Source organism: Epinephelus fuscoguttatus, linkage group LG20 (genome assembly GCF_011397635.1).
Source record: "Epinephelus fuscoguttatus linkage group LG20, E.fuscoguttatus.final_Chr_v1".
Taxonomy (NCBI): Eukaryota; Metazoa; Chordata; class Actinopteri; order Perciformes; family Serranidae; genus Epinephelus; species Epinephelus fuscoguttatus.
The window spans coordinates 39,514,338-39,526,378 of record NC_064771.1 but is presented as its reverse complement, the minus strand read 5'-3'; the positions used below and the strand labels follow the sequence as shown (position 1 = coordinate 39,526,378).

The 12,041-nt window shown below is 40.3% G+C and overlaps 1 protein-coding gene across 1 annotated transcript in view; it reads left to right on the top strand.

The window, feature by feature from the left end:
* The window catches only part of tcerg1l (transcription elongation regulator 1 like), an 87,363-nt gene that overhangs the window by 49,297 nt on the left and 26,025 nt on the right, over positions 1-12,041 (top strand). The window lies entirely within an intron of this gene.

The window sequence follows — 12,041 nt, the reverse complement described above, 5'->3', positions numbered from 1 at the left end:
CAAACTCTTAACCAGTGCTGTGGGGACAAAACTCTTAACCAGGCCTGCGGGGACAAAACTCTTAACCAGGCCTGTGGGGACAAAACTCTTAACTAGGGCTGTCAGTACCAAACTCTTAACCAGTGCTGTGGGGACAAAACTCTTAACCAGGCCTGTGGGGACAAAACTCTTAACTAGGGCTGTGGGGACCAAACTCTTAACCAGGGCTGTGAGTACCGAACTCTGAACTAGGGCTGTGAGTACCAAACTCTTAACTAGGGCTGTGGGGACCGAACTCTTAACTAGGGCTGTCAGTACCCAACTCTTAACCAGGGCTGTGGGGACAAAACTCTTAACCAGGCCTGTGGGGACAAAACTCTTAACTAGGGCTGTCAGTACCAAACTCTTAACCAGGGCTGTGGGGACAAAATTCTTAACTAGGGCTGTCAGTACCAAACTCTTAACCAGTGCTGTGGGGACAAAACTCTTAACCAGGCCTGTGGGGACAAAACTCTTAACCAGGGCTGTGGGGACAAAACTCTTAACTAGGGCTGTCAGTACCAAACTCTTAACCAGTGCTGTGGGGACAAAACTCTTAACCAGGCCTGTGGGGACAAAACTCTTAACTAGGGCTGTCAGTACCAAACTCTTAACCAGGGCTGTGAGTACCGAACTCTGAACTAGGGCTGTCAGTACCAAACTCTTAACTAGGGCTGTCAGTACCAAACTCTTAACCAGGGCTGTGAGTACCGAACTCTGAACTAGGGCTGTCAGTACCAAACTCTTAACCAGGGCTGTGGGGACAAAACTCTTGACCCGGACTGTGAGTACCAAACTCTTAACCAGGGCTGTGGGGACAAAACTCTTTACTAGGGCTGTCAGTACCAAACTCTTAACCAGGGCTGTGGGGACAAAACTCTTTACTAGGGCTGTCAGTACCAAACTCTTAACCAGGGCTGTGGGGACAAAATTCTTAACTAGGGCTGTAAGTACCGAACTCTTAACTAGGGCTGTGAGTACCGAACTCTTAACCAGGGCTGTGGGGACAAAACTCTTAACTAGGGCTGTCAGTACCAAACTCTTAACCAGGGCTGTCAGTACCAAACTCTTAACCAGGGCTGTGAGTACCGAACTCTGAACTAGGGCTGTGGGGACAAAACTCTTAACTAGGGCTGTCAGTAGCAAACTCTTAACCAGGGCTGTGGGGACAAAACTCTTGACCAGGACTGTCAGTACCAAACTCTTAACCAGGGCTGTGGGGACAAAACTCTTGACCAGGGCTGTGGGGACAAAACTCTTGACCAGGGCTGTGGGGATGAAACTCTTGACCAGGGCTGTGGGGACTGTGTTGCATGACTCTGTATTTGGTGCTCTCTGATTGGTTGGGTGACAGTCATGTGATAGACCTCAGCCCTGCCCCTGGAGTGAGGTCGTGTACTGTAATTATAGTTGTCTGTGTTTCATCACTGTGGTGCTGATGGTGACAACTCTGTTTCTATGGCAACCCTGGCACTGCCTCTGCTGCTTGTGATTGGTCGTTCAGTCTTTTACATTTTATCTTTTATGCAAATGAAGACAAAAAAAAGAAAGAAATCGGATTATAGAGAAGAGAGAACGTTTAAACATTAGATGGAGACACTTCAAACGACTGAGCGCTACCTACTGCTGTGTGTGTGTGTGTGTGTGTGTGTGTGTGTGCAGACAAAGCTGTTTCACACACACATTCAAAGGCAGATGAATCGTCCTTTTATATCCGAACTGAAAACGAGTCAGAGACATGAAGAGGAGACGAAGGGAGGGGGTGCGTTTAGTTGAGATGATACCTGACGTACCTGTCAATCCTCTGCTGCCAGGTGGTCTTTGTGTGTGTGTGTGTGTGTGTGTGTGTGTGTGTGTGTGTGTGGTTAGACATTCCGACTTTATGTCCAAAAACACATTGGATCCCACATTTCCCACAATGCACCTGCAGAGTTTCTGTCATTACCTGAGAAGCAGCTTTCTGTGTGGTGGAGGTGTCTTTTTAACCAGATGAGTCACGCCTGACCTTCGACAACAACGACGAACTGCAGATAAACACACACACACACACACACACACACTGACTGCTTATGGTGTTTTTTGCATTTTAATGTGAAACTGATGACATCACCAGTGAGGAAGCAGAGAAGGACAAGGATCTGTCACCATCGGAGGAAGAAAACACAGTTTGTTTGTTTGTTTGTTTGTTTAGTTTAGTATACAGTTATTTAGAGCAGATGCCATCTGCTGGTAAATGATAGTGAGAACATATTTGTGTTGGAAAGTTAACAACTAGTGAAAGTTGAAAATAACTTTGTTTCATTCAGCAGCTCTTGCACTCCACCCCCATTTTGTAGCAAAAACACCTAAAATGACATACCCAAATTAAAATGACTGCAGCTTCTGAACCGCTCTGACTACATGCATGCATGAGGTCTTGTCAGAAAGAAAACTCTCTGAAGTTTGTTGTAAAAGTGTCACAAACACTCTAGGTGATACAGAGACAGAGTAATGGGCCTCTGAAGTCAGTAAAAAGTTGAAGATTTTGCCTAAAATAAAATAAAAAATGTGTTTCAGGATGAATAACTGTCTGTGGCTTCATCTGAGCAGGTAAATGACACTGTGGGGCTATAGGCACACTATCAATGAACACTTGCTTCAAATTTGAAGAAGACTGCTCAAAGTATGACCATTCTACAGTGTTTTTACCATGAAAAGATCCAGGCGGAGTCAAAAGAACAGAAACAGAGTGAGACTGCGAGAGAGAAAGTGAGAGCGCGCACACGCGCACAAGAGAAATGCGAGCAGACCTCCCGGACCAAAACATCAGTTTCCTCCTGGGAGAAGTTTGGCCGTCTGACACTGCTGCTCTCTTCTGCCATGGCGAATTGAGTAAACTCTCATTACGCCTTCGCGCAGTGCATTTAAGGGCGAGGAGAGGGGCTCATTTGATTGGTGTGATGTGTGTAAAACCCACTCCATGCCTTCTCTCCTCCCTCTTTCCAACTTGCGCCGGTAGGAGGGACGGAGGTGGGAAAGAGGAGTAGCTGCGCCAGGCGCACGATGTGCCAAACTTACAAAATCCGCCTGGCCACACCCAGTTGGCGAAGCGCAGGTGCACTGCGCCCCCGCCATGCCCGGTCTGCGAAACCAGAGCCCTGTGTGTTTAGGCTGCTCTGGTGTGACATCCATAAGAAGTGGGGGGGAGTCAAGATGGCGACCGAGACAGACGCAAGTTCTTGTGGCTGAGCAGTGTTTTACATTTCTATCCCTTGACATTACCTTTTGACTTCACATATGATGCTTTAAACACATGCAAATTATGTGTTAACAATCTCACAGTATTTCAAACTCCGGTTCTCCAGCTAATATCAAGTTAACTGCCTTTTCTACCGGATAGCAGCCAACCTCGCTCGGCTAAGCTAAAAATAGCTACACGTTGCTACTGTGTTTGTGGAGCATCACTTTCCATCTAAACATGATGCTAAACGAACAAGGAACGAAATGGAAAGATAAAAGAACTCCTCTCCACAAAGAAGGTATGATTTTTGAAGTGCCTCTAAATGCTCACACAACACAAGCGAGCTCTTCAGCTACTATTTCAGCTGCCGCCGTTACCCCTGTTGATGCTGACCACGATTATGCAGTCTCTGGGACTGACGCTTGTTACCAAAATGCCGACCTTATCCCTCTGCCAGAATCTGCTCCTGATACGCCAGTGAAACCAAAGGAAAAAAAAAAACAGAAAGCTGAAATGTCTCTTGCAGATTCACAGAACAACATTCTTGCCGCAATTAATGAACGAGCCGATAACCTGGAGGGCATGATCACCAGGAATGCAGTCGGCATTGAGGCCCTGAAGAAATCTGTTGATTTCGCCTTTGCAGAGGTTGAGTCATTAAAGACTAATATGAAAGTGGTCAAAACTGCCAATGAAAAGCATGACCAACAAATAGCAGATCTGCAAATCAAGCTTAATGAAGCTGAAAGGTACGGACGGAGATGGAACCTCAGACTCCATGGTGTCCCTGAGGGAAATGCATATTAAATAGATATTAAAGCCAAGGTTGTCAACATCTGCTGTACTGTGGTACCTGCCTCTCAGCAAAAAATCACAGATGACATTGACATTGTCCATCACCTAGGACAATACCAGGGAACCTCAAACAGGCCCAGAATGACTATTATTCATTTAACAAACAGATCTACAAGAGACCTTCTGTGGATGGCAAAAAAGAGCGAATACCTTAAAAAAAACAAGCTGAGGTTCGCCGAAGATTTGACTTCTGATGACAAAGCGACACAAAACAAGCTGTGGCCCATGATTGAAGCTGCAAAGAAAGAAGTGAAGAAGGCACGTTTTGCAGGTACCCATGTCATCATTGAGGGAAAGGAGGTATGTCCAGAGCAACTTAATCTGACCCAGATGGACACATCATCCGCTGGTGCTGCTTCCCACTCCTGAAGTCCCTGGGACCTCCTCCAAGATGACAAGCTGATGGACTACTGAAAACATATGCCTCAAGACCAAGGTGACATGATACAATCTTTGTTTGTTGATTGGAGCTGGGATGAAGATGGAGATTCTTTTTGCAAATGAAGATTCAAAAGGAAAAAAATACTCTTTTTGTTATTACCCACTGCCCTGGTGAAAGCGCACAGCTCTGCCCTCTGTCCTCTGATTACCACAGTTATAAACCAATCTCTTCAGACTGGCCATATAACATCTGCACTAAAAACAGCCATTATCAAACCACTTCTCAAGAAACCCACCCTTGACCCTCAGGTACTTGCAAACTGCAGGCCCATATCCAATTTGCCATTTCTCTCCAAACTTCTAGAGAAAGTAGTTGCCGGCCACATACAGGATCACCTCCAACACAACAACATCTTTGAAAAGTTTCAATCTGGCTTCCGCTCCGCCCACAGCACCGAAACAGCTTTACTGAGAGTTACAAATGATCTGCTGATGACTGCTGATTCTGGTTCACCATCCCTCCTCATCCTCCTCGACCTATCTGCAGCATTTGATACGGTCAACCATTACATACTGCTCCAGCATCTACATGACTCTGTTGGCCTCAGAGGCACAGCATTGAGCTGGTTTGAGTCCTACCTCACTGGCAGGTCAGAATACGTTGCCATGGGAGGATCAAGGTCTCGCTCACATGCTGTTGGCTGCGGGGTTCCACAAGGATCGGTGCTTGGACCCATCCTGTTTATTCTCTACATGCTCCCCCTCGGTAAAGTCATCAGACACTTCGGGATATCTTTCCACTGTTACACAGATGACACGCAATTATACATCAAAACGGACACTCATCCATCACCATTAGCAGTATCACCTCTCTCCATGCTCACTGCATGTCTGGAGGAGATAAGGGCATGGATGAGACATAATTTTCTCCAGCTGAACAGCTTGAAAACTGAAGCCATCCTCATTGGTTCCCCTCATCAGATTTGAAACTCCTCCATAACCTGCATTACTTTCTCTGGCAAGGACATCCCTCTATCATCAACAGTCACTAACCTTGGTGTCAGGTTCGACCCCCAGCTAACCTTTGAGGCCCACATAAATGACCTCTGCAAAATATCATTTCTCCATCTGAGGAATATAGCCAGACTTCGTCCCACACTCACCTTAAGAGATGTAGAGAAGCTCATCCACGCCTTTGTCTCCTCCAGACTCGACTACTGTAACATACTTCTCAGCGGGATTCCCAGCAAGAGCATACAGAAATTACAACACGTTCAAAACAGTGCCGCTAGAATCCTGCTGAGAGTACGTAAATATGAGCACATCACACCCATTCTTCACTCACTACACTGGCTACCCATCTCCGCTCGGATCGACTACAAAGTCTCCCTCCTCACATTCCAGTGCATCCATGGCAACGCCCCCCAGTACCTCAAAGAACTCCTCACCCTCCAGACCTCAGCACACTCACTCCGCTCCACCAACAGCCACAGACTTCTCCCCCCAAGGACTAAGAGCCGCACACTGGGAGATCGAGCCTTCTGCTCCTCTGCTCCTCGACTGTGGAACACCCTCCCAGAACACCTGAGGGTTCCACAGTTAATTGATTGTTTTAAAAAGGGCCTTAAAACATACCTTTTTAAAAAATCTTTTAATCTGTAATTTTTGCTCGTGTTACTTTGATAACTGCTTTTAACTCTTGTTTTAACTTATTTTTTTCTTTTCTTGCTGTTGTAGCACTTTGAGATTTTTCATTAAATATAAAGTGCATTACAAATAAAATTCATTATTATTATTATTATTATTATTATTATTATTAAATGACTGAGAGGTGGTACATTTTTGCAGTTTTTTGCTTTTTCTTCATTACTTTCTGCCTCCAAAGTTTTTGAATTGTCCGGCATACATTACCCATTAAAGATTACCCATTAAAATTGTTTTTGATTTCCTCTACAATGACCATTAGTTGTTGCTGAAGATGCAGCTTTAAGGTCAAACTGACGCTAAGCAGTTTGTATTTTATGACTGTGGCTGGAAGGAGAAAAGAAAAAAAAGTGTTATGTGAATGGGAGGAGGTGCTCTTCTTGCTATAATTTTTCTATTTCATTATTTTTTCACCTCCAAGTTTCCTATATTGTTCTCTGTGGACACGTTAGCCGTTATTTTTGCACTCCACATTGAAAAACTTTCCATGTCTTCCTCTGAGAAGACAGCTAAGGGTTGGTAAAGATACTACTGAGCTCAGGACATTAGGATACAGACTGTGGCTTATGATGGTGTGATGGGGGAAAAAGAAGAGTGCAATTTTGCATTTTTTTCCTTTTTTTTTAATATAATTGAAAAAGTGAAATATACGAACTGTTTACTTTTCTCCCCGTTTTTTTTTTATTACATTCTTATTTTTCAACTTAATAGCCAAGTCTGTGATGTTACTTTTTGCTGGTGATATCTACCTCACAAGGAGATTTTTCTCTTAATGACAGGGGGTTGAGACAGAATATCAAACGAAAAGCTTTGTTTTTGTTTGCAAAACAAAAGAAGACTGACTTTTCCTTTTTTCAGGAGACACATTCAGTTAAGAACAATGCACAGTTGTGGAAAGCACAGTGGGGCAACGATATCTGGTTATCACATGGCTCAGAAAGAGCAGCGGGTACTGCTATTTTGAGGAACTCTTTCACTGGGGACAATTTACATTCTGAAGGTGATCCTAAAGGTCATTACTCTATTTTGATCATCAACACCAACAATACTGTTGTTCTATTAGTTAATTTGTATGGGTACAATTCAAAGTGTGATAATGATATGCTGCTTGATGTTTTCGAATCCCGTTTCTTATATTGGCTTTCTAAATACCCCAACGCAATGATAGTAATGGGAGGGGACCTAAATATCACCCTAGATGGTCTTCGCAATAGGTGGCCTCCACGAGCCAACAATTACTGTATATGGCCTCCAATCTGATACGATTCATGCATAAATTTAACTTAGTAGATATATGGAGGGAAATAAATCCAGCTGTGAGTTCATATACTTGGAGCAATAAAGCACATACTAGTTTATCACACATAGATTTTTGGTTGGTCTCTAATTGTTTTGATAGCAATTTTATTAATGTCAATATCCTCACAACTCCATTAACGGATCATAAAGCAAATATTTTTAAATCCTAATACTCAGCGTAGAGGTTCATACTGGAAACTGAACAGCTCTATCCTAAAACATGATGCAGTAATTAAAACAGTCCAGTCTTTAATTGATCGTTTTTGGCATAAATCCTTATCAGAAAAGAAATTTTGTTGTAATTGGGAACTTTTTAAATTCAAATTATCAAAATTTTTGAGAACATATGGGAGTTTGATAGCCAAAGCTAAAAAAGCTGAAGAAGTAAATATAATTACAGAAATAACATCATTATCACAAAAACACCTGGTAATTTATCAGAAAATGAATTACAACATTTAATGAATCTGCAAAATAAATTAGTTGACATTTACAAATTAAAGGCTGATGGGGCCTTTGTTAGAAGCAGGAGAAGATGGTTAGAGGAGGGGGAGCAGAACACTGCCTATTTTTTTCGACTTGAAAAATTTTATGCTAAACATAACACAATACAAAAATTAAATATTGATGGCGACATTACAGATGACCCTCAGAAAATAGGTAAATATTGTTCAGACTTTTATATCAGATTATATGAATCAAAGTATGATGAGGAATCTACATGTCAATTTTTGAGATCCCTTACAGAAACTAAATCAATTGTCCTTGATCTAAAAGACTTATGTGACAAACCGATAACACTACAGGAAGTTACATTTGCTATCGAACATCTTAAGCTTAATAAGTCTCCAGGTACTGATGGTATCACTTCAGAATTTTATAAGGCATTCTCTAAACAGCTTGCACCCTTCCTCCTTGGTGTCTTCTTAGAATGTATTAACAATGAATCTCTTCCTCCCCCCCAACCCAAGGCCTCATAACTTTAATTCCGAAACCAAAGAAAGATTTACTTCTTATTGACAACTGGCGTCCAATATGCCTACTAAATAATGATTACAAAATATTCGCATTGATATTTGCTAAAAGAATAAAAACAGCTCTAGATTTCATAATTGATGAGACTCAATCCAGCTTCATGAGAAACAGACATATTTCCAACAATACCCGATTAGTACTGGAGTTAATTGATTATTCAGATTTGTGCCCTGATGAAAGTTTCATTCTTTTCGTAGATTTCTACAAGGCTTTCGACACAATAGAACATAAATTCATTTATCATGCCTTGGAAAAGTTTGGTTTTGGGTCATATTTTAGCAGTGCTGTCAAAACAATGTACACTAACGGAAACTGTTCAATCAACTTGCATACTGGTACTTCTCCTCGATTCTTCCTTAAACGTCCAATATCTCCTTATCTTTTTTTGCTTTGTACTCAATTATTCACTGACTATATAAAGCTTAGTCCACTAAAAGGTATCTCAATTGCAGACAATGAAGTTATCATCAGCCAGCTGGCTGATGAAACGACATTATTTTTAAAAGCTCTCTCTCAGATACCTTTGTCTATTGATTTGATAAATACTTTCTCTGCTGCATCTGGACTTTGCTTAAATATAAAGAAATGTGAACTTTTTACTCTCAAATATTGTGACATCCCTTCTGTCTGTAATATACCTGTAAAAGACTCCATTACTTACCTCAGTATCATTATCACCAAAGATAGAGAGGCCAGGTGCAACTTGAATTTTGATTTAATTATTGACAAAACACAAAAAAAAATTAACCAATGGTTGCAGCGAGATTTATCACTAAGAGGAAGAATTCTACTGACTAAAGCTGAGGGAATATCCCGCCTTACATGTGCTGCTCTATCCCTTGATGTAAACAAAAAAATTTCAAACAATATTGACAAAATGCTTTTTAACATTATATGGAGGAACAAAAATCACTATGTCAAAAAATCAGTAATAATAAATTCATATGATAAGGGTGGCCTTAACTTTTTAGACTTTTACACTTTAAATAATACATTCAAAATAAATTGGCTAAAACATTTCATTAAGAACCCATTTTCAATTTGGAACTTTATACCAAATTTTATTTTTTCTAAATTAGGAGGCCTAAATTTCCTTTTATTTTGTAATTATAATATCGAAAAACTCCCCACAAAACTATCCAGTTTTCATAAACAGATGCTTCTCTCATGGTCACTGATTTATAAACACAGTTTCTCCCCGCATAGATACTACTTATGGAATAATAAAGACATTATATACAGAAACAAATCCATATTTTACCCTCACTGGTTTTCTAATAACACTCTTTTTGTTGGTCAGTTGTTTAATTGAAATGACTCACTTTTGACATATCAAGAATTTATTTTTGAAATACAGTATTATTATTCCTGTTAGGGAATTTAATATTGTTATAGATGCAATTCCTGCTGGAGTTGTTATGCTATTTAAAAGTACGGCAGGACAGAACCCGAATTTAAATTTATTATCTATTGATCCAACCAAACATGAAATCGGTGAGATTTGTTTCTCCTCAAGACGCAATAATAATCGTCATTTACGCACATTGTTTCAGAAAGATGTTGTATCAATTCCATATGTGGTTTCTTATTGGAACAACTTTGTTAATAATCTCGACTGGAAAAAGATTTGGACTTTACCTGCAAAATACTTGATTAATAATAAAATGAAAGAAGTATCATTTAAAGTAATTCATAGATTCTACCCATGTAAAGTTTTTCTTCAACGTTTCAAAAAAGATATCGATACTAATTGTTGTTTTTGTGAAGGATCCCCTGAAGATGTTTTTCATTTATTTTAGAATTGCCCATTCTCTACAAAATTATGGAAGGATATTTGTAATTTGATTTGTATTTGTGTAGAACCACATTTCTCCTTTTGCTTTGAACATATATTGTTTGGCTTCATTGACTATCCATCTGTGAAAAAAAAAACAATTTTATATGATTAACCTTATTATACTACTGGCTAAATGGTTTATTCATAAATGTCGATATACTAATCAGAAACCACTCTTTTGCATTTTTGAAAATGAAGACACTCCACAAATGCGAAAGTCATTAAAACCTTGGATTTATGTGCTCTTTTTGATGTATTTCTGTAATATGATATTCTGAATTTTGCCACTGAATGTATGTCACCCCCTGGTGTCTACGTTTGTATGATTTGTGTTTTTCAATAAAGGGGGGGGGGGGGAATCCATAAGAAGTAAAAGAAAAACGATGCCAGATTCAGGAAGCCGAGAGCGGAGTTAGAGAGGTTTAAACACTGAAGACAGGAAGTGACAAATGTAAACCCTGAAGACAGGAAGTGACAAACGTAAACACTGAAGACAGGAAGTGACAAACGTAAACACTAAAAACAGGAAGTGACAAACGTAAACACTGAAGACAGGAAGTGACAAATGTAACCCTAACCCTCTGAAACAAGAGCTGGATGAGAAAAAACATAAACACTTCATGATTTTATCCATCAGCAGATTTAATCAGATCTTCATTTAAACCGAAAGATGAGAAACATAATAAAAAACAAAATCATTTTACATTGACAAACTTAATCTGAGATAGGCTATCAGATCAGGGCCCTGTCTCTGAAAGCACGATTAATGAAAACTCAGAGTTTGTTCAGCCTGAGATGAAACTGAGTTTTCTGTTTCACAAAACCAGCTCAGTGTAACCCTGAGTGAGTTGCTATGGCAACATACTCTTCTAACCTGCTAACCTGCTGAGTCACAGGTTTGCTTCATGTCAGCCTGAGGCTGAGCGTGTAGCAGGAAGTAGAAACATGGCGTGTCCTTTAGTGAATGAAGTGGTGGAGGTTGAGGCCCAGTGTATTCAGAGGCTGTTGTGTAAGGAGAAGGTGATTAGAGCCTGTTTGGATGTCTCCCTGGAGGAGTGTCTATATGAAAGATACTGTTTGACCTCACACTCTGTCATTTATCTAACAATCTGTTCCACCCACATATATCACATATTACACATCCTGGATTTACATTATCATCACAGCACATTTTATGCATTGTCCTTTGATTCTTTTCTTTATAACATCAGAGACACTGAACACATCAGAGAGACAGTGGTTTGTCGGTCTGTAAGAAAAGTGTCTCTGGCTCTGAAAAGACTTTGGACCCTTGTTGTGGTTTTCCCTGGACATAAATCTAGCTCTAGCTCCATCTGAGAATACAGGAGATTATGTGAATCAGAACTCATTTCACAGCAATCCAATGAGCCTCAGCCTAATATTGACAGATTGAAGTAAGTATAAGCAAAACTTCTCATCACTCTGTACAACATCATCAACAACATTTGATTTCGAGTTGCTGCGAGTTGGTGTGTTTTTCTTATGTGCTGAAATATATTGAAATATATGAAGACTGTTAAGATATAAACATGTTTCTATATTTTCTGTATATTAGACACATTACCACATCACATTACATAATGTCACTTCACATTACCTATTTACTTTGCTCTGCAGTCTGTTCCCATTACACCTCACGCTGTTTAGCTGCAGCTGACGTAATATTTTTTT